The following is a 20267-nucleotide window of genomic DNA, read 5'->3' on the forward strand; positions in this document are numbered from 1 at the left end:
AATTGAACAAAACAGTAAAGAATAAAACCGACAAAACCAAAACATTGGAGACATTGTAGGTCTTCAAAAGTAGCTAAAAGTCAACAAGAATGGGCGTCATAATGAATCTCATTATCTTCACAGCTGATGCCTAAACTTTCGAACCTGATACTATCCAGCAAAACAGAATAGGGGAACATCAGTTAAAAACCAGATGGTGAGAGTAATACAGGGCTTTAAATCAAGGTAATGAAAAGTCAAAATGGGTTACTATAATATATCCTGCTATTTTTTTCCTTTAATTAAAAGGATAAAGATAAAAAAGTAGATAATGGAGTGGAGATTGAGATAAAAGAGGGCATAACAATGAAACAGCGCAGATCAAAACATAACCATTTAAGCAGAATAGTGTTTCACCACCAGATAATCCTAACCTAAAAGTAGTTACCATATTGTCTCTTTCTTTGAAATCCTTGAGTACAACTTCGTATACTGTAGCATTAAGTATATCAAAACAATGTAAAACCATTCAAGAGAATGACAGCATTACAGAGTATTTAGAATCGACTAACAGAAAATGAACAATGGTTTCTGTATAATCTCCTTGTCTTTAAAAGGTTTTTGCTTATACTATCATACATAATAAAATCCAATAAGATACAGCCTATTTAGACCATTGGAGACAGAAGGACAAAAGCTAGATGAGACTTCAAAACAAGATGATACTAAATCAGTATTACCTATTAAGATGTCATTTTCTCCAAAATAGCTGTTCCTATCATCCAATCTTCTCTGCCTCATTTCTGTTAAGCTCTTTTTCTGTCAGTAGCTGTCAGTTTGTCTTCTTCATTTTGTTCTCTGCTCCATTTGTTGTGGCCTCCCCGCCACTATTTCTGGGTTCTTTGTATTTTTCTTTTTTTAGAATATCCTGCAATACTTTCTGTAGAGTTGAATTGGTGGTTGCAAATTCCCCCAGTTCCTCTTTATCCTTGGAAGCACCTTGTTTTTCCATCAATTTCCAGGGACAGTTGTGCAGGATATCTCAATCTTGGCTGGAGATTATTATCTTTCAATGCTTGAATTATTTCCCCCCACGCTCTTCGTGATTTGATGGTTTGTGCAGAGAAATCTGCTGTAATTCTGATGGGTGTTCCCTTGTAAGTGGTCTGTTTCTTGTCTCTTCCAGCTTTTAATATTCTGTTCTTGTATTGAATTTCTGGAATTTTTATTATTATATGCCTGGGTGTTGCTCTGTTTGGGTTGTAGGTAGCTGGGGTCCTGTATGCCTCATACATCTGAGTATCTTTACCTTTTGCTAAATTAGGAAAATTCTCCTGGATTATTTCTGTGAGTAGCTTTTGTAGTTCACTTGTTTGCATCCCTACTTCTTCTTTTATGTTCTTAATCCTTAAGTTATGGATCCTCTTATCATCTTCTTGTCTTTGTATTATTGCTGTTTGTTTCTTTGTTATTTTTAAGAAGTTTTTCATTTCATTCTCCCATATTACAAGTCTGCCCTCCAGTTCAGATAGTCTGTCCTTAGTTTCTTTCAAGCTGTTATGCCAGTCTTCGATAGACTTCTTAGTATCTTGGTAGTCCCTTTGAACCTGCTTCACGTATTCTATGCTTTCTCTGTTTTCTCCATCAAACAATTCTCCCCTTTTTTTCTGTTCTTCCATTCCATCACCTGTTTTTTCTTGGGTGGTGCTTAGCATTTCTCTAACTATTCTGCATACTTCTAGCTTCAGGTCGTTGATAACTTCATTCCTGAATTGGTCTATGAGGCTCTCTATATGGTGCCTTATGTGTATTGGTGCGGTGTCTGCTATTGCCTGTTTCTCAGAATTGGGGGCCGAGGAGACTTTCTTGTTGCTGCCTCTTCCCATGCTGCCTCTTCTTCTCTGTTCCTTATATATGCAAGCTTATATAAGAGGCCCAGCTTCTCTCCCAGTCAGCCACAGCCTGATCGAATTGCGCCAGTTAGGTGTTCCCGCTCACCGCTGCGCACCAGGGAGTTACGGACCAGGCAGCCTACGCGTCTCCCCTCCCGGCCACCGTCAGGCTCTGGGATCTGGGTTGGGACAGTCTACCAGGTCCGCCGGCAGCGTCACGCAGGCCAGGCACTTTTCACCAATCCCGCCCGAGAGGGAGATGTGTGGCTGGAATCACCACCGCGCCCTGCTCCCGCAGGACTGCTCAGGCCCAGAAAGTCCTCTGCTGGAGTCAAACTGTGGTAGAGTGTCAGTTTCTCTCACTCACCTCACCATAAGTCAGTGCACGCCTCCCTGCCGTTCGCAGATTGCCGTTCTCAGAGCTTCTGCACGTCTCTCCCCTTGCCGAGCCGCTGTAGAGGCAGCCAGCCGCTGCGCGGCGGGAAACCCAAATCACGGCTTACAATGGCGCGGTTCCAGCCTCCACACCGAGTCTTTTCTGTTCCTGTTTTAGCACCAGGACTGCATTCCAAGTTGGCTTCTCTCAGCCCAGTTCGTTCCTGAGTCAGCAGAGCATATCTCCACCTGCTTATGTCTCCTTAGTCCGCACCATTCCTGGCTTCTGAGCCGAGTCTTTCAGAGAGCCGCCGGTAGTTGCTGTTATCTGTCCGCCATGTTCTCCCGGAAGAGTCAAATGGCAACTTAATTGTGTGTGCTGAGCAATTGGCTAGATCTTACATCTTTGACATCCTCCATAATATATTAAAAGATTGTGTGTCTTTCCGGTCTGTAAGAGTCCTTCCATGAGGCCTGTAGGCCGTAGAAGTCTCAGTAAGCAGTCTAGCCGGGACAGAAATTCTCAGCACTACGTTGTGGTCAGGGCAGCCATCGCCACCACCGTTTTTAATTCTCTTAAATTAAAAGTGGTGTAGTGGTGGATAAGCTGGCCTTCTACACCTGTTGTCTCAGTCACAGGGAAAGCATTTAACTCCGATACAGGGTCAAGCCAAAAGGTAAATTTTGAAATCATGTCCCTCAGGGGGTCGCTTAATGGGAGAGGTTCTGGAGGAAATTTCGGGGTTCACTTTTCATTTTAAATTTTGCTATTTTTAGCCTTTCTAATCGAGCTATCAAATCTTGATGTTCTTTTTCTAGTTCAATCTGTTCTTTTAAAAGTTCAGTTTTTTCCCTTAGTTCTTTACTAGTATCGAAAGCTGAAGCGGACGGTACAGGACAGGGGAGGGGTTGTGGTAGAGACTGCATTGAGGGCTTTGTCTGCACCTGCTGCCTGGTGCGGGGTGGGGGTGGGGCTGCAGTGTGCTAAGTCTGGAGAGGGTTGGGCATTAGCAATTACTGGGTCACTTTGCTCCTGAGATAAAATTTCATCTATTAAATCCCAGTAAGTAAAGGCCGTTACTGGGACCTCTTCAGGTCCAAAGAGGTTGCAATAATCTTTAAATGCTGTGCCAACCCATTTCTACTGTTTGGGATCAATAGTGCCTTGAGTAGGAAATCAAGGGCAAATCTCTTTTATAAAATCGAAGTATTGGCATAATTGTTCAATATTCACCTTTACTCCTCATGCCTTTAAAGCTTTTACTAAATTTTCAACAAAAATCTCATGCTGGCTAATTTCTTGTCCCATAATCAGTGTTTACTTACCGAGGTTTTGCGTGGTGTGGCAGGCTCCCAGGTTGCCAGGTCCTCTATTTTCTTTTCCTTTTTTCTGCTTTGGGCCCACAAACAGCGTCCCTCATGGAGTCCCCCGTTCTCGTGTCCAACGTTGGGCGCCACTTGTCTTGACTGGCGGGTAAGTCCACGAAGACCCTAGAGCGGGAGTGGGGTTGGAAGAAACAAGAGACCAAAGAATGGAGACAAGACAGTGCTCTGATCAAGTCTTGTTTATTCAAAGAAAGAGTAACGAATATATAGGGTATTGGGGGAGGAGGGAGTTGGGTTCTGAGATGTCAGCAGATAATTTAGCAACAGGGGCAAGACCAAGGGTTATAGGGTAATTCAAATCTCCCGTGCGTGGGCTCATAAGGCGGGCTGATTAGCATAATCCCTGAATGGCCCAAACAGGCTAGGCAAGGAGAGAAGCTTAACTACCAAATGGAGACTTAACTTCTAGAGGAGGTTAAGGTGGCTGCTGCCTGCAGATATAAGGTGGCAGCCAATTACAAGGCTTCCCACAGAATTCAGCCATGAATCCATCAGGACCTGGACTTTTTTTTTTTTGTCTTTTTCGTTTTTACCGGTACCAGGGATCGAACTCATGACTGCCTGCTTGCAAGGCAGGCACTTATGCTGCTGAGCTAAATCCCCAGCCCCAGGACCTTCTTTGTTGGTAAGTTTTAAATTACGTTTTCAATTTCAATAGCTGATATTAGGTTATTCAAAATTGCTATATCTTCTTGGTTGAGCTTTGGTAGTTCACATGTTTCTAGCAATCTGTCCATTTCCTCTGTGTTTTCCATTCTATGTGAGTAGAGATTTTCAAAGTAAGTATTCATGATCTTTTGAATTTCCATGGAATCTGTAGTAATTTCCCTCTTTTCAGTCCTTATTGTGTGAATTTGGGTTTTTCTTTCTTTTTCTTCCTAAAGCTAGTTAGAGGTTTGTCAGTTTTGTCTATTCTCTCAAAAAAAACCAACTTTTTGATTCATTAATTCTTTGTATTGTTTTTAAAGTTTCAATTGCGTTGATTTCTTCTCTAATCTTTACAATTTCCTCTTTTTTATGAGCTTTGGGTTTAAGTTTCTCTTTTTCTAGAAGCCTGAGATGAAGCATTATGTTATTTATTTGTGCTTATTCTATTTTTTTGATATGACAGTTTATTGCTATATATTTCCCTCTTAAGACCACTTTCATTGCATCCCACAGGTTACAGTATGTTGTTTCTGCATTTTCATTGAATGGTACGTATTGCTTTATTTCTTCTTTAATTTAATCTGTAGCCCACAGGCTGTTCAAAAGGTTGCTATTCAATTTCCATGTATTTATGCAGGTTTTGTAGTTTCTTTTGCCATTAATTTCTAATTTCAGTGCGCATGGACAGATATTTTGCATGAGATAATTTCAATACCTTTGCAGTACTTAAGAATGTTTTATGGGATAATATATGGTCTATTTTGGAGAATGTCTCATCACAGCTGAGAAGAATGTGTGTTCTGATGTGGTTGGGTGGAACACTCTGTAAATGTCTACCAAGTCAATTGCTCACAGGTATGATTCAGTTCTATTATTTCTTTGCTGATTTTGTGTCTAGTTGATCTATCTCTTTGTAACAATGGGCTGTTAAGGTCCCCCGTTACAGTTGTGTTCTTGTGTATTTGGTTTTTCATGTCCATTAGTATCTGTCTTATATAGTTGGGCGCTCCTGTATTTGGTGCATATGTATTTATAATTGTTAGTTCTTCGTCTTGAATTTTTCCACTAATGAGTATGTAGTGATCTTCTTTTTCTCTTTTAATCATTTTGGGTTTGAAGTTCATGTTGTCTGAAAATAGAATAGTTACCCCTGTTTTTTTCTAGGTTCTTGTTGCATGGAATACTGTTTTCTATCCTTGAACGTTTAACCTATGAGTTTCCTTTTGGGTCAGATGTGTTCCTTGTATTCAGCATGTTGTGGGATCTTGTTTCTTGATCCACTCTGTCAAGCTATTTCTTTTTATAGGTGAATTGAGGCTATTTACATTTATGGATATCACTGATATGTACTGGCTCAACTTTGGACTTTGCCATGTTATGTTCCAGTTGTTTGCTTTCTGCTTTTCCCCAGTGTTTAATTGCTTGTCCTACCTGGTGGTTTCTTTCTGTTGTTGTTCTGGTGATTGTGGTAATTTTTATCTTTATCCTGTATGTCTTTCAATACTCTTTCTAGGGTTGGTTTGGAGGATATGAATTTCTTCAGTTGTTCTTTGTCACAGAAGTATTTTGTTTCTCCATTAAATTTGAATGAACGTTTTGCTGGGTATATCAGTCTGGGTTGAAAGTTTTCTTTCAGGGCTAAAAATACCTCATTCCAAGCTTGTCTTGACTTGAGGGTTTGTGCCAAAAAGTCTGCTGTGATTCTAATGGGCTTTCCTTGATAGTTGAGTTGTGTCTTTTTGCTAACAGCTTTTAGTATTCTGTTTTTATGCTGTATGTCTGAGATCTTAATTATTATGTCTCTGGGTGTAGATTTATGTTGGTTGTGACTGTTTGGCATTCTATATGCCTCACTTATCTGCATATCAGATTTTTTATCCATGTTTGGAAACTTTTTGCTAACTTCTATAAATATTTTAGGTATGTCATTTGCACTGACTCCTGCATCTTCACTGATGCCTATAATTTTATATTGTTGCTCTTGGCATCATCTTGAAGTTGCTGGATTGTCATTTCACGCTGCTTTGTTATTTTTAAAAGTTCTATCCTTTCATGATTGCTAATTGTGATCCTGTCCTCAAGGTCTGAAATCCTATCCTCAGCTTCATTTAAACAGTTTTGCCAGCTCTGAATACAATTTTTTTGTTTCTTGGATGTCTCTTTGAGTTTGTTCATGAATTCTGCTTGTTTTCTATATTGTTCATTCAAGGTTTCAAATCAGTTTCCCATGCTCCTATACTATTTTCTCTATTACTTCTTTAGCTGTGCTTAGTAACTCCTTTACTAAGGTTGTTATTTATATCTTTATATAAATAACATAAAGTACCTAAGTAAAGTACTTTATGTTACTTATAACATAAAGTACTTAAGTAAAGTACTTTATGTTACTTATAACATAAAGTACTTTAATTCGATTTCCTCTATAGCCTCATGGGGTTTTTATTTCACTCACTATCTTTTTAGGAATTTCTGGTATGTTACTTTTGAACTACTCTATTTCAGTGTCTCCTGTACTTGTTCCTGGTGGACTAGATGTTTGAGATTACATTTTTCTTCTTATTTTGCTATTTTCTTTCTTTTTAAAAAAATTTTATTTAAAGAGAGAACAAACAAAACAGAAAAAAGATAGAAATAATACATGATTTCAAAGAAAAAATAAACAGTAAGAAATTGCTAGTTGATAATTACATATTGTCCTCTTACAAATAGTTGTTCAAGTTACAAAAGTGAAGCATACAAAGTGGAAATCCAAACAGTGAGACTGCAAACAGTTCTGTTCAACTATCCAACAAGAACTTAGTAATATGGTTAAGAATCCTATACACTTAAACATACATACAGTTATCCATATCTTCATGTATGTTAAGATTAAACAAACCAAAGCAGGCTAAAATCACTCTGAACAAAGAATAATAGTGTTACTGGATTTCACATCATGACACTAAGGGATCAGCACTCAGTACTGTAGTGTCTCTTTTTCTTCAAAGTAGTTGTTCATTTCATCATGCATTATAAGATCAGTTCTCATAAACTGTTTATAGGTTCTACATATGCATAAGTCTCTACATGTATTTCTATCCTTTCTATATTAGAGGGAGAAACAAAACAAAGTAAGACAAAGCAAAACATATTCCTATAAACACATGAAATGAAAAAGTCATATAAAACTACAGTACAAGGTGTTCTACCATGGTTACTGTGTTGTCTCTTATTATCTTCAATAGAATTGTCTATATCATCAGGCATAGTATAATTGAATATAGAAGTACACAACAATATTAATAAAAACAAAACATTGTAGATAGTGTAAAGCTCCAAAAGCAGGTAATAATCAAACCAGAATGGGTATCATAATGAATCTTGTCATCTTCAGTGTAGTTGCCTATACTCTCAGACTTGATACTATCAATCATAACAGTTTTGAATAAAATCTGTCAATACCAAACAGCAGTCTAACAAACCAGATTCAACTAAGATCAGTCATGGTAAAACAGTATAATTTATACCGGGATTCAGCTTAAGTTAATAAAGAATTAAGGATGATTAGCATACTATATCCTGCTAGTTTTGGGATAGCTGTCTGTGCCCTCAGATTTAGTGCAAGTAGACAAACTGGGACAGAATATAATCTATCTAAACAGAGCAGTGTGAGTAATGTGGGTTTTAAATCCTGATACGCTATTAATAATATCTTCTGCCTTCTCTTTTTAAAGATTATTCCTCCCCTTTCACTTCCACAGGGTGCACTGTGCATTTTTGGGTCCCACCAACTCCCTCAGTTTTTAGATTGTGGGGGCAACCTGCTATTTACTTAAGTGGGTCCAAACCTTCTCCCTCTTGGACTTAATCTCAAGTTGTATTCCTTTACCTACAAAACCTGCCTTTCCAACCTATCTGCAGGCACTGGCTGAGTTGCCCCTATTACTCTCTGGTTCCCTGTCACATAGAGCATTGTTTTCTCAAATTTGATTTTCTATCTGTAAACCATTTTTCAGGTCAATTATATTTCCTGTATATAGCATCTCAGTGGACCCTGCCTCCTGATCTACTCTGACTGTTTTTCTTTTCTTTTCTTTTTTTAGTGTATCAAGGCTATCTATATTAGAGATTATAGCCAATCTTCTCTACCTCCTTTCTGTCATGCTATTTTTCTTCCATTAGTTGTCTGCTTTTCTCCTTCATTCCACTTTCTGCTCCATTCACTGAGGCCTGTCTGCCACTGTTCCTGAAATCTTGGCACTTATTTTCTCTCCAGAATGTCCTTCAGTAGTCTCTGCAGGGTTGGATTGGTGGTTGTGAATTCCCCCAGTTCCTCTTTGTCTTGGAAGCATCTTGTTTCTCCATTAATTTCTAAAATCAGTTTTTCAAGGTACATCAATCTGGGCTGGAGGTTATTTTCTTTTTTTCTTTCTTTCTTTCTTTCTTTCTTTCTTTTTTTAAAGCCTACAGCACCCGGTATTCCCAGGCAGTCTCCCATCCAAGTACTAACCAGGCCTGACCCTGCTTAGCTTCCGAGATCAGACAAGATCGGGCGCGTTCAAGGTGGTATGGCTGTAGACGGGGTTATTTTCTTTCAGGGCTTGGAACTTCACTCCAAGCTCTTCTTGATTTGATGGTCTGTTTCAAGAAGTCTGCCATGATTTTGATGGGCTTTCTTTTATAGGTGATCTGTTTCTTTTCTCTGGCAGCTTTTAATATTCTGATCTTATATTGAATTTCTGGCATGTTGATGATTATATGTCTGGGTGTATCTCTGTTTTGGTTGTAAGTGGCTGGAGCTCTGTATGCCTCATACATCTGAATATCATTTCCTTCCTCCATGTTTGGGAAGTTTTCTTTAATTATTTCTGTGAATAGCCTTTGTATTTCCTTTGTTTTTACTCCTGCTTCTTTCACGTTCTTTATTCTTAAGTTATACATCCTCTTGTCATCTTCTAACCTTTGTATTGTTACTGCCTGTTTCCTTGTTATTTTAAAGAGATTTTTCCTTTCATGATCACACATTGCAAACCTTTCTTCAAGTTTGGATAATCTATCCTTAGTTTCTTTCAAGCAGTTTTGCCATCTTTCAATGGAGTTTATTTCCTGGTAATCTCTTTGAACCTGCTTCATGTATTCTAGGTTTTCTTTATTTTTCATTGCATGTTTCTCTCCTTTTTTGTGTGTTTCTCCATTCTTCCATCTGTGTCTTCTTTAGAGGTGTGTAGCATTTCTTTTATTAATCTACTTATATTGCTTTACTTGATTAAATGTTTCACTTTTGAGCTTGTCTCTGAGGTCCTGAAGATATCTCTTTATGTCCACTGATGCCGTGTCTGATATTTGCATATTTGCTTCCCTCAGACTCTTGTATTTACCTCTCCTGGATCAATGATTTCAGGGCTGGGGGCTGGGGACTTTTTCTTGTTTCTTTCTCTTGTCCTGCTTTTGGTTTCTTCCAAGCAGGTCTATAAAGGAGGTCCCAGCCCCTTTCCTTGTTGGTTATGGCTCTTCTGAAGTGTTCTGACAAGGGTTTTCTGTCCTCTTCAGCTTGCTATTGGTTACTGAGTTGCAAGCAGGGGTGGTGTATGTTGGCCCCTCCCCTCTGGGGCAGTCAACCTGCGGGGGGCCTTCACTGTGTTAGTGTGCAACGAGGGTAAGGAATTGGTTTGGGGCACCTCATTGGGTCCCGGCCAGGGTGTGACCCAGGCCAAGCATATCCCACCAATCTGGTCTGGGAAGGGAACGACTGACTGAAGTCACTGCTGTTTCTTGTTCCTGCCCATCCTGCTCGATTCCAAAATGTCATCCAGTTGGTCATCCCTTTCCCGTGGGAGGGTCTTATCCCAGCACTCACCACAGGTAATGGAGGTCTCTTGCTGGCTCTGTTCTCCAATGGGCTCACTGACCTCTGACAGCATGACTGCAGTTCCAGCAAGTTGCAGGGACAGTGAGTCTCAGTGGTGGGAGTTCAGTCAGCTCAGTAGAAGCAGCAGGAGTTTGGGTGGTTTGGCGAGTTGTGGCCATATGAGTTTGGCACTGCAGTGAGGCCACCATGCCTATAATCTTAGCTACTCCAATGGTAGCCATGGGACTGCATGTTTGACTAGTTCTTTTCCCTTTAGTTTCTTCCATATCACTCTGTCCAAACCTCCCCATGATGTTTTACTCTGGCATCTGAGTTGTCTGTCTCAGGGAGCCTCTGTATTCTGCTGCTAATCTATCTGCCATCTTGGGGGAGGGAGCCTCATTTTGCCATTTTCCCCTTTCAAGTTAATATTTGGTCCTTCAGTCCCACTAGCGTCAACTGTTGGTAGTATGTATCTTGGGATCTTAAGGTAAGTTGATGTTTGTCCAATTGCTGGGTCCCTCAATGAGGAGATGGGTGAGTCACCTGACTTTCCACTGCAGGGCCTGTTAGATGAGTCCTATATTCTTCCTGGGCTGACAAGCCTAGTAGTATTGATGTAGGTCAACTTTTAGTTTCCACTATTACTTTATCTTCTGGTTATTCCAGATCACCAAATCTCCCTGTCTATAGTGTTTGTGTTGGCTGAGGTCCTACTGTGTCCCTATTGTGTGCCTGTGTGTCTCATCAGCCCTTTTGATTTTCCCCAGGTTGGGGGAGTCCTTATTGGCACACTCCTCACCCTGTCTGATGTTCTTGATGTGCAGGAAGGGGTCACCCACACTTTTGTCAGACTCACCAAGGTCTTACAGTTAGTTTGAGGGAGCTTTAGTACTGGCCCTGTTTACCCACTGTACATCTCTGTTTTAGGGGCATACTCACCACACTGAGTGGAGCCTGCTGAGATCTTCTGTTTGGGTGAGACAGTTACTGAATCTCCTTGCAAGCTAGCACAGTTAATTTGCGTATTCCAACATTCTGGGAGAAAGGGTGGGAGCTAAGATCAACAGCAGTATCAGGTCCAGGAGGTAGGGGGTATCCCTGATGGCCAGCAGATGTCCTGGGTCTGGGCATCCACTGGGCACGGGCCAAGGTCCCAGGGCAATGTGGTGTTCCTTAGTGCTGACTGAAGTTGTGCAGGAAGCGGGCGGCTGTGGGGCCAAGGTCTGAAGGCAGTGTGCATTCCCCAGGGCTGGCGGGGGTCATGCAGCCTGGGCCCCTCGTGCTCACAGTGGCATGGTCCCAGGGCAGTGTGGCATTCCTCAGTGCTGGCTGGAGTTGTGCCTATTTCTGGATTTTGAGTGATGTTTCAAAGCTTCCTCAGTGTACTGGGAATCACCTGGTCCCCTTTTGGCTCCCAGGGCAGACTGCTGGCAATTGCTTGCCTGTTGGAGCTTGCTGGGTGTGGGCCAGTTGCGCCTCTGTGTCCTCTGGTGATTTCAGATGCAGGGCATGGTTTTATTGCCTGGGAGCAAAGTTCCAAGCTGGAACGTGCACTGAAATTCAACCTATGCACGGGGTCAGAGCCTGGGACTGGATTCCGGGCCCTGCTTGCTGCTTGGAGTTGGCTGGATGTGGCCTGGTCTGTGTTGTAGATTTAATCCTGAGAGACAAGGTAGCTGATCAAAGAGGGAGGATCACCCATAGGCCACCATATTGTACATCATGTTCTTGGTTCTGAGAGCCAAGGCTGAGAGAAGCCTGCCTCCTGACACACTTCTAGAAAAGAAGCCGTTCAAGTAGAAATCATAGGTGTGAACTGAGGGTCTGCAGGGGAGTGTGCTTGGGAAGTAGCCCGATATATAACATCGGTGTTAACAACTTTAGCCTTACGGGATCAAAACCTGATTTAGACAGTGCCGTGAGATCAGATCCAAAATTTGAGAAAGATTTGCCTAATCAAATCTACTGAATCAAGTCTACTGAAAAAATAATCATCCTTCAGATAAAAACACAATTGTTCTGCAGATAAAGTGCACCTGTATCTTCCTTTAGAATAATTTTCAAGCGAAGTGTCATCATTAGATTGGTTGTGAGCTTGAAACCAGAACACAGAACTCTACTGAGGTGGATTAAGAGCCTCAAGTTGTGATGAATTATGGTTACACATAGTATACTTGACCTAAACACTAAAGAGCTTCAACACACTTGAACACATGTAGGTGGGGACTTCCAGTCCCATTTCTGGTGATGTGGTACTGCTTCATCTAGGTTTATACCTTCGGTCCAGTCTTACAGGTTTGGGACTCATCCCCTGTCTTTTGGTGAACTTCAGCTCTCTCCTGTGGTTCTTGCTTCAGTCTTACATTGCAGATTTTTATCCCTTGAAATCTTCTCATCCCATTGTGCTGCCAAAGAAGAAAATATTACATGCCATTCTGGGGCATAAGGAGTAGCCACTGATCAGTGATTTTAAGTTGGTCAAGACGGAGTCAGAGACTTTTCTTTTAGGAGGTGGAGGTATGCCAGTGTGGGTAGGAAGGAAGACAGAGTCTCAGGCATTTGATTAGTTTGTCACCAGAGAGGGCACTGAGTGAAACAGAATCAATTTTCTTTTTTTTTTGTCTTTTTTTTGTTTTTATCTGTACCAGGGATCGAGCTCACCACTGCTTGCAAGGCAGTCACTTATGCCGCTGAGCTAAATCCCCAGCCCCTCTTTCTTTCTTTCTTTCTTTCTTTCTTTCTTTCTTTCTTTCTTTCTTTCTTTCTTTCTTTCTTTCTTTCTTTCTTTCTTTCTTTCTTTCTTTCTTTCTTTCTTTCTTTCTCTCTTTCTCTCTTTCTTTCTCTCTTTCTTTCTTTCTTCTTTCTTCCTTTCTTTCTTTCTTCTTCTTTTTTTCTGAGACAGGGTCTCACTATGGTCTCAGGCTGGCCTTGAGCTCACTATATAGCCCAGGGTAGCCTTGAATTTATGATGATCCTTCTGCCTCAGCCTCCTAAGTGCTGAGTTCCCAGATGTGCCCACCACATCTGGTTCTCTTTGCTGTTTTTAGACCAAAAGAAGTGGGAAGCTGTCTAAGAGTTTCATTGATTAGTGTTTCTGGGCTTGGGTAGCTCTTGTTGTCTAACCTTTATCTTACCTTCTCCCCATTTATCTGATTAAGAAATTATGTGTCTCCTATCTAGCTCCTTGGTAACTGATGCCTTCTAATAATTTAAGTTTCAATCAGGTCCTACATTTCTCCCAGTAATCTCAATACACATTTGTGAACCATGGCTTTATCTTTCTGGAACACAGCCTTTGTAGGATGAGCCCCGGGAGTAATATTCAGCATTCACGTCAGGTTTGAGTCACTGTAGAGATGGTGGATTTCATGGGTGGCCATGCAAGGATGGCCTGGTGGGCAGTGCAGGTTCTTAGCCAGGTAGCCCACACCCTAGGGAAAGACGGGGTGCCAGGGTCTGCCAGGGTCTGGGCTGCTGGGGCTGGATGACATGGAGGGATGGGTGGGTGCCAGAGTGCAGGTTCCCAGCAATACCCACCAGGGTTCCAGAAGCCAGGGCTGCCGGGTGGCTGTAGGAGGAGCAGGAAGGCATCAGGCTGCAGTTCTCTGTCATCTGACTGCGTCTGCCCTTCTCTGCCTTCCTTGTGGCTGTCAGTTTCCCAGAGTTTTCCAACAGAGCCTCACATTGAATTTCAAAATGCACACTCAAGGCAATTATCTTCCTTTCCCCATATTCTTGGAGATTTTTTGCTGTTGGAATATAAAGAAAAGGAAGTGAACCGGTGCCTTCAATTGACATCATATTTGGAGAAGAATATATTATGAATCCAGTGGACTATAATTTCTTATTTACTTAGACCCTAAATCCTCACAACCTGCCTTGATTCAGATCTTTCCTGGACCAGGCCAAGTGGAACTCATGTATGATCCAAGTCCCCCTTCCCTCCCTGGCTCCACCCCACACAACGGCAGCCCCTTTTCTCACCTGCGTCCCAGGAAGCCAGAATCCATACAGACCAGCAGCGTCTCTGCTGGGAGCAGCTGGGGAATCATTTCAGCTGCCTGCACCTGTGCTGAGAGCCATCCAGTCTCACTCCAGCTTGATGCAACTGATCCCTGAGTTTGCCTGTTTCAGCAGGGACAGTAAGGATAGTGTGAGAGATGGGCTAGCCTTTTCATGGCACTTTTGGCTGGCACAGACATGAAAGACCCCTAGAGAAATCATGATATGTCTTCTTATTCTCATCTTTGCCAGGGAAGGGTCAGAATACCCAAGGACTGGTGTATTTGTCATATTCCCCTCTGTGACAAAAACTTGACACCCACACTGTAAAGGAGGAGAGGTTTACTTTGGCTCATGTTTTTTGGAGAATTCAGATTATGGTCAGCTGGTTTCAAGGCGGAAATAGCATGGAGGAAGGAGGTGGAGGAGGAAAACTGCTCAATTAATGTCAACCAGGAAGCACAGAATGAAGACACGAGTACACTCTCCAGGTCACACCACAGTGACTCACCTTCATCCAGGCTCCCCTCCAAACAGCACACTTGGCTACTGCGGCTGCATCCACTGATAAGCACAGTGCCCCATGATCGGATCACCTTCTGAACACCTGAAGATTTTGGGGGGACATTTTATATCCAAATCATAACAGCTAGGCTGGTCCGTGTTGCTGCTACAACCCCATGCTAACAACATCAAGCCCATGGATTTTAAGAAAAATTATGTCTAATTTGATGGTTTCAATAGAAGCAAGTCTGCTGCTATGATTTATTTCTAAGGGTGGCTATGTGTTTCAGAAGGGTTCCCTGTCTCAAGGGAGATGAGAATAGAGTGGATCCCAAGCTGATCCCCGGAGAAACATCCTGGAAATACGTCCCTTTGATGGGGAACATTTTTCTTGTTCTGGATGACACTTTACAGCGCTGCCAGTGTAAAACAAAACACTTTGCTCTTGTTTATTCATATCTCCTGTTGTATTTGTTCTTTTGGTCCAGAAATTGCAAACTGGTTGCCAGGATATGGAGCCCACTCTGGAGCTATCGTTTGTTTGACTAGCACAGTTCTTAAACTTGAATTTGGAGAGTTGCACCTGGTGTTTCTCAGCTATCTGCTACCTTTCTAGTGTTGTGGTCATTTGAATTTGTCAGTGTTGTGTTAGGTATGGAATTTATCTGGCCAACAAAATCTGTTTATTTGTGACTAATCCTTATGACCCCTTCTAGGACACATTTCCAGATCATGGAGAATGTCTCTTCACCTGGAGGAGCTGCCTATTATTAGAGAGCATTGGCCTTGAAGCTAGGTTCCCTGACACTGAAGGATATGACCCAACTCCAGGGCTCTATCCATAAAGAGTACCATGATCATGAGTTCCTGGAGTGAGGCATGGTGGCCCTGTGGTATGAAAGAGTTTTGTCAGTTTTAGCCTGCTGGGTCTATTACTATTCTGGCCAGGTTATGCTAAGACCTTATGTACACTGAGTAGGGTGGGTAATCAAAATCAAGACTATGATTTGAAGAGATGAACATGAAGCTATTCATCTTTATTTTCTACTTGGCCTGGATTCAAATAGAATCCAGCAGCCTTATGGCTGAGGAGAACATGCCAAAATGGCGGAGGCTCAGGAAGGGCCTGAAGCTGAGTTCCTGGAGACCCTCCTTGGTAAGTGCAGCTCCTTGCCCTCCTCACTCAGATGGAGGCCCCACACAGCACTGTCTTTTCCTCATCTTGTCTCTCTCCAGCATCTTTTCCTATGTGGGTAGGAGATGTGAGCTTGACATCTGCCTGGTCCCTTCTCTTTGATTTTCTCCAGGAAAGAAGGGGTGTTAGGGGAGGTTTGACTGGGAGAACAATTCATTTCAAAAACTCAAACCAACCTATGTTTGCCTTCCCGACTTCTAGACTATTTTAATCTTGTAAGCGGTAATGATGTGTGTGGGGAACAATTTTGTTGTTTACTGAAGCAGTTGAGTGATAATTGCAGAGAAAGGAGAAAGCGGAAGGCTTTTCCCACAGACTGTATTTCTTGCTGTCGTTTTCTAGGCTAATACGGGCTCCAGTGTTACCTCTTGTGAATCAAGATGACAGGCTCAGGAAGGCAGCCCAGCAGGGAATGAGGGAGGGGGAGCGGCCAGCCTAAAGCAAGGCCTGGACACCTCCCCATAGAAGAGCAGATGGAGCTGGGCCATTGCAGTGCTGGCTGTCTGGACAGGGCCAGCATGAGGAGGCTGCAGTGCAGCGAGCTCTCTGCCCACAAGGTGGGGTTCCAGCTCTGCCCACAGCCTTGTGAAATCAAGCCAGGGTGGAAACTTCCTTCTAAACTTACATCGAAGTGTTTTCTGCTGCAGTATGAAAAGGATAAAGATAGACCAAATGAAACAGATACAAAAAGTTCCAATTCTACTTTGCCTTCTTATGCTAATCCATTTGTTCATTTCTGTCTGACTGTAGTTTATTAACTATTCCTCAGGCTCGAAATATCTACATATTTCACTTTCAAAGTGTATATTCCTTACGTTGGCCTCTTGTGACTGCCAAATATAGTACTCATTTGTCACTAACTTAGTTTTATTGTATGTATTTAAAGTGTACAGCACAATGTTTTGAGATACTGTCCCTGTTGCCTGCAGGGATTAACTCCAAGGCCTCTGAGGACACCAGCATCTACGGAGGCTCGAGTCCTTCACATAACATGGGGTAGTGTTTACAAATGACCTATGCACAAATTCTTGTATATTCTAAGTCAGCTGTAGGTTACTTACGATACTTAATATGATATATGTGCTGTGTAAATAGTTGCTATACTGTACTGTTCGGGAGAAATGAATGACAAGGAAAAGAACTCTGCTTGTGTTAGTATGGGTGCGTGCACTGAGCTCCAGTGACAGTGATGCACAGGACAGAGACAGACAGTGCTTGAACCACAAGTGCTGGGAAGGCTGAGGGGCCGTGACATGGCACGAGGCCGAGGCAGGGTGTGCAGATGCACTTTTGTGTAGTATTACTTTTTTGTGGGAGAGTGTTAGATGTGCAAAACTCCAGTTTTGCGTTTTGGAACTTTATGCCCTACCCCTACCCCCAGTATTTTATATCTGCCACTACTTGATTCAACCAATAAATCTGTATGCAGTGAAATGATTACTAAACAAAGTCCCCCAGATCCATATCTTCTACAGTCAGTGGTAAGAGTATCTAAAACCTATTCTCCTAGTAAAATGTCAGCATGTAAGACAATATTATTTACTGCATGTTAGCTACTTAGTGTAGTCCTCATGCTATACATTTGGTTTCTAGACTTATTCTACCTGCATAACTGCATCTTTGCACTCTATGACTGACTTTTTCCCTTTTCCCCACTCTGTTCCCTGACAGCTACCAATTTACTCTGTTTTGATTTATTCATCATTTATTTTTCAAGATTCTGCATTTTAGTGAAGCACAGGATCTGTCTTTCGGTGCCTGGTTTATTTCACTTAACATAATGTCCTCCAGGTTCACCCACATTATAGCAAATAACAGCATTTCCTTCTTTTTAAAAGGCTGGCTAATACTCATCCTGTCATATATAAAGTTAATGAACAGCCCAGTGTATGTAGAAGCCTACATCTATATTGGAATTGGAAGTCTTGGTGCAATTTACAGTCTTGATAGGTTGCCAGGGACTACATGTCCTGTAACTAACGGATACTTTAAATGTAACAGGAGGAGTGGGAAAAGACTGTCAATCATGTCGTGGCTTGGTGGACACGGCTGCTATAAACATGGGATCTGTTGCTATAAACATGGGAATGTGTGTATTCCTATAAAACAGAAAAGCAATAAGTAGAAAGATGAGAGAAGTTAAAATACTTCCCCAAATTACATATTACATTGTTTAAAACATGTGTTAATACATATGCTAATTGGTTTCATTTGAACCATTAGTTTATCTGAGTTCATTGAAAAGTTTTGTTATTCTTTAATTTCTAGAAGAATCTTTTTGGTTTATGTCTTGTACTATGAGTAACTACTTTAAAAATAATGAATGATACCCATATTAACTATTGGTATTCTCTTACTATTTTGTTATAAAATTTTATGTCAGTTTTTCCATAAAGTAAAAGAAAACAAAAAGACAAAAAACAAACAAGCAAAAAACCCAAAAAACAACCATAGGCTTAAAGTATCCAAACTAAACCCAACAAAACTGGACCAAATCACACCCAACCCAACAGAATCACACTGAACCCAGCCCCAACTCAACCCAATATGCAACCAAACCAACCAAACAACCACAGGCTTTTCTCACTTAAACCCCTTTTGGCTAAACTGTCTCTTTTGACTAATTTTTCAGTGAAGCTCCTGGAAGTCAGTCTAGTGGGAGGATTCTTGCCCAGGAGAGACCCAGTTCTCTCTCACATTAAAGCCAGGCTTCTGTTACTCACAGCTCTTTGTTTATTCAGTCTTCTCAATTCCTAAATCAGAACCAAGGGCAATTTTCTGGGACAAAACAAACAACACCCAACAAAGACTACTCTCCTCTTTGTACCCCTCACAGAACATTGACCAGCAACTCCCTGAAGGTAATATGTTGTCCTCTGACTGTGCTCAGAGCACCTGACTGAGGTAAATCTGTGGCTCTAGATTGTCTGTCCTTGTGTGCCATCATGAAGCCGTTGGACAAACAGCAGTCAGGGCTTTGCACTGGAGTTTGACTCTCTGACACACAATTTCTTTTAGCCTCTAAGCCTATAAACTTGCTCCTTCATGGACTTTCTATTCCCAGTTCCCCTGTCCCTTCCTTTCTTGTAATTTGGAGGTCTCCGCCCACCTCCAGCATCTTCTGCTTCAGGGGCATTTGCTGTGAAAAGGCATGGAGAAGTCATAGCCAATAGACATCAAGTTGAACTCTCCACTTCTTGGTCTCATCCTTTGTCTCATCTCAGGAAAGGATCAGGACTCTCATGAGTATTAAGTGAAGAGAAATCCTGGTAACATTTCTTGGGACTGTTTCTTTGAACACAGCTAAATGAATTGGAAATAACTGAAATATATCAGCCACACACACACATGCACACACACACACACACACACACACCTCACACACATTTTCATGAGCAGAGGAAGAGAAAAGTGGAAACAAGGTGGCTACTTCTGAGGTTGTGAGGCAGGTGATAATGCCTCAAGGGTCTGATTCAGCTGATGTGACTGTGAGAGGTGTGGACCTGAGGAAATGAAAACATGACATCCCACCTGGTCCATCATATCCTGTTTCCCCAGAAATAAAACCTAACCAAAAAATAATCAGCCTTGGAAAAACTACAGATCAAAAATGCCAGCTCACATCATCTTGTCTTACCTGCCTTACAAAGCAGTTTCCAAGAATGACAACAGTGAGACACAATCTGCATGACACTGGCCATCACCATATTAATGACCAGTGCTTATTTCCTGGCTAGGTCTTATTTTGGGGGGAAACACAGTAGGATTACTGGGTTCCCAGAATCATCTGTGGACACCTCGAAAATAGTGATAGTGCGATTTCTCTAGCTTATCACTTTTCCAGCAAAACCATGAATAATCACAATATTAATATTGGTCTTGGTAATACACCAAACACCTCTCCCCTCTCCATCTCGTTTTGTCCTTTTACAAGTATTATCTAAATACAGTACCTTATCAACAAAGAGGGAACCTGGAAATATGCTGTCTTGGTCCAGGCTTCCTAGAAGAAACAGTCGTGCTACTGCACCGATGCTGGGTGTGGGCATGAGGACCCTAGGATAGCAAGACTGAGGCAAAGAGGGACCTGACCAAGGCAAAGGTTAAACGTCAGGTGGGAGTTACCCAAGAGACCTTGGGTTTACAAGGAAATAAGGTATCCAGATGGATTGGGGCCCACAGGCCATCTCCAGGGAACCAGGACAGGTGATGGAGCTCCTTCTGTCTCCTGTCTTCACTCGTCAAACTTTGTACCATTTGGATGACCTGATGGGCAGGGCGGTTGCTGGGACTATTAAGGCCTCCAGGGCTTGGAAACCTAGCACTTGTCACCAAGGCAGGAGTCGTAGGCTGGCACCTGATTCTATGGCAGGCTGAGGGTCCCTCACACACATTCACCTGCGTCTTCTCAAAAATAATGACTCATTACCTTGGTATGCATTATGCCAGACCTTTT

General features: G+C 42.0%; 1 non-coding gene across 1 annotated transcript; it reads right to left on the reverse strand.

Moving 5' to 3' along the window:
• Positions 1-8720: 8720 nt before the first annotated feature.
• Positions 8721-8839, reverse strand: LOC111758524 (5S ribosomal RNA). Its single transcript, XR_002792702.1, has one exon. It is a non-coding gene; the product is annotated as a 5S ribosomal RNA (ribosomal RNA).
• Between the last annotated feature and the right edge of the window lie 11428 nt (positions 8840-20267).

Source organism: Cavia porcellus, unplaced genomic scaffold, assembly GCF_034190915.1.
Source record: "Cavia porcellus strain 051 isolate PalLab524CR breed Dunkin Hartley unplaced genomic scaffold, mCavPor4.1 scaffold_6, whole genome shotgun sequence".
In the NCBI taxonomy this organism is placed as follows: Eukaryota; Metazoa; Chordata; class Mammalia; order Rodentia; family Caviidae; genus Cavia; species Cavia porcellus.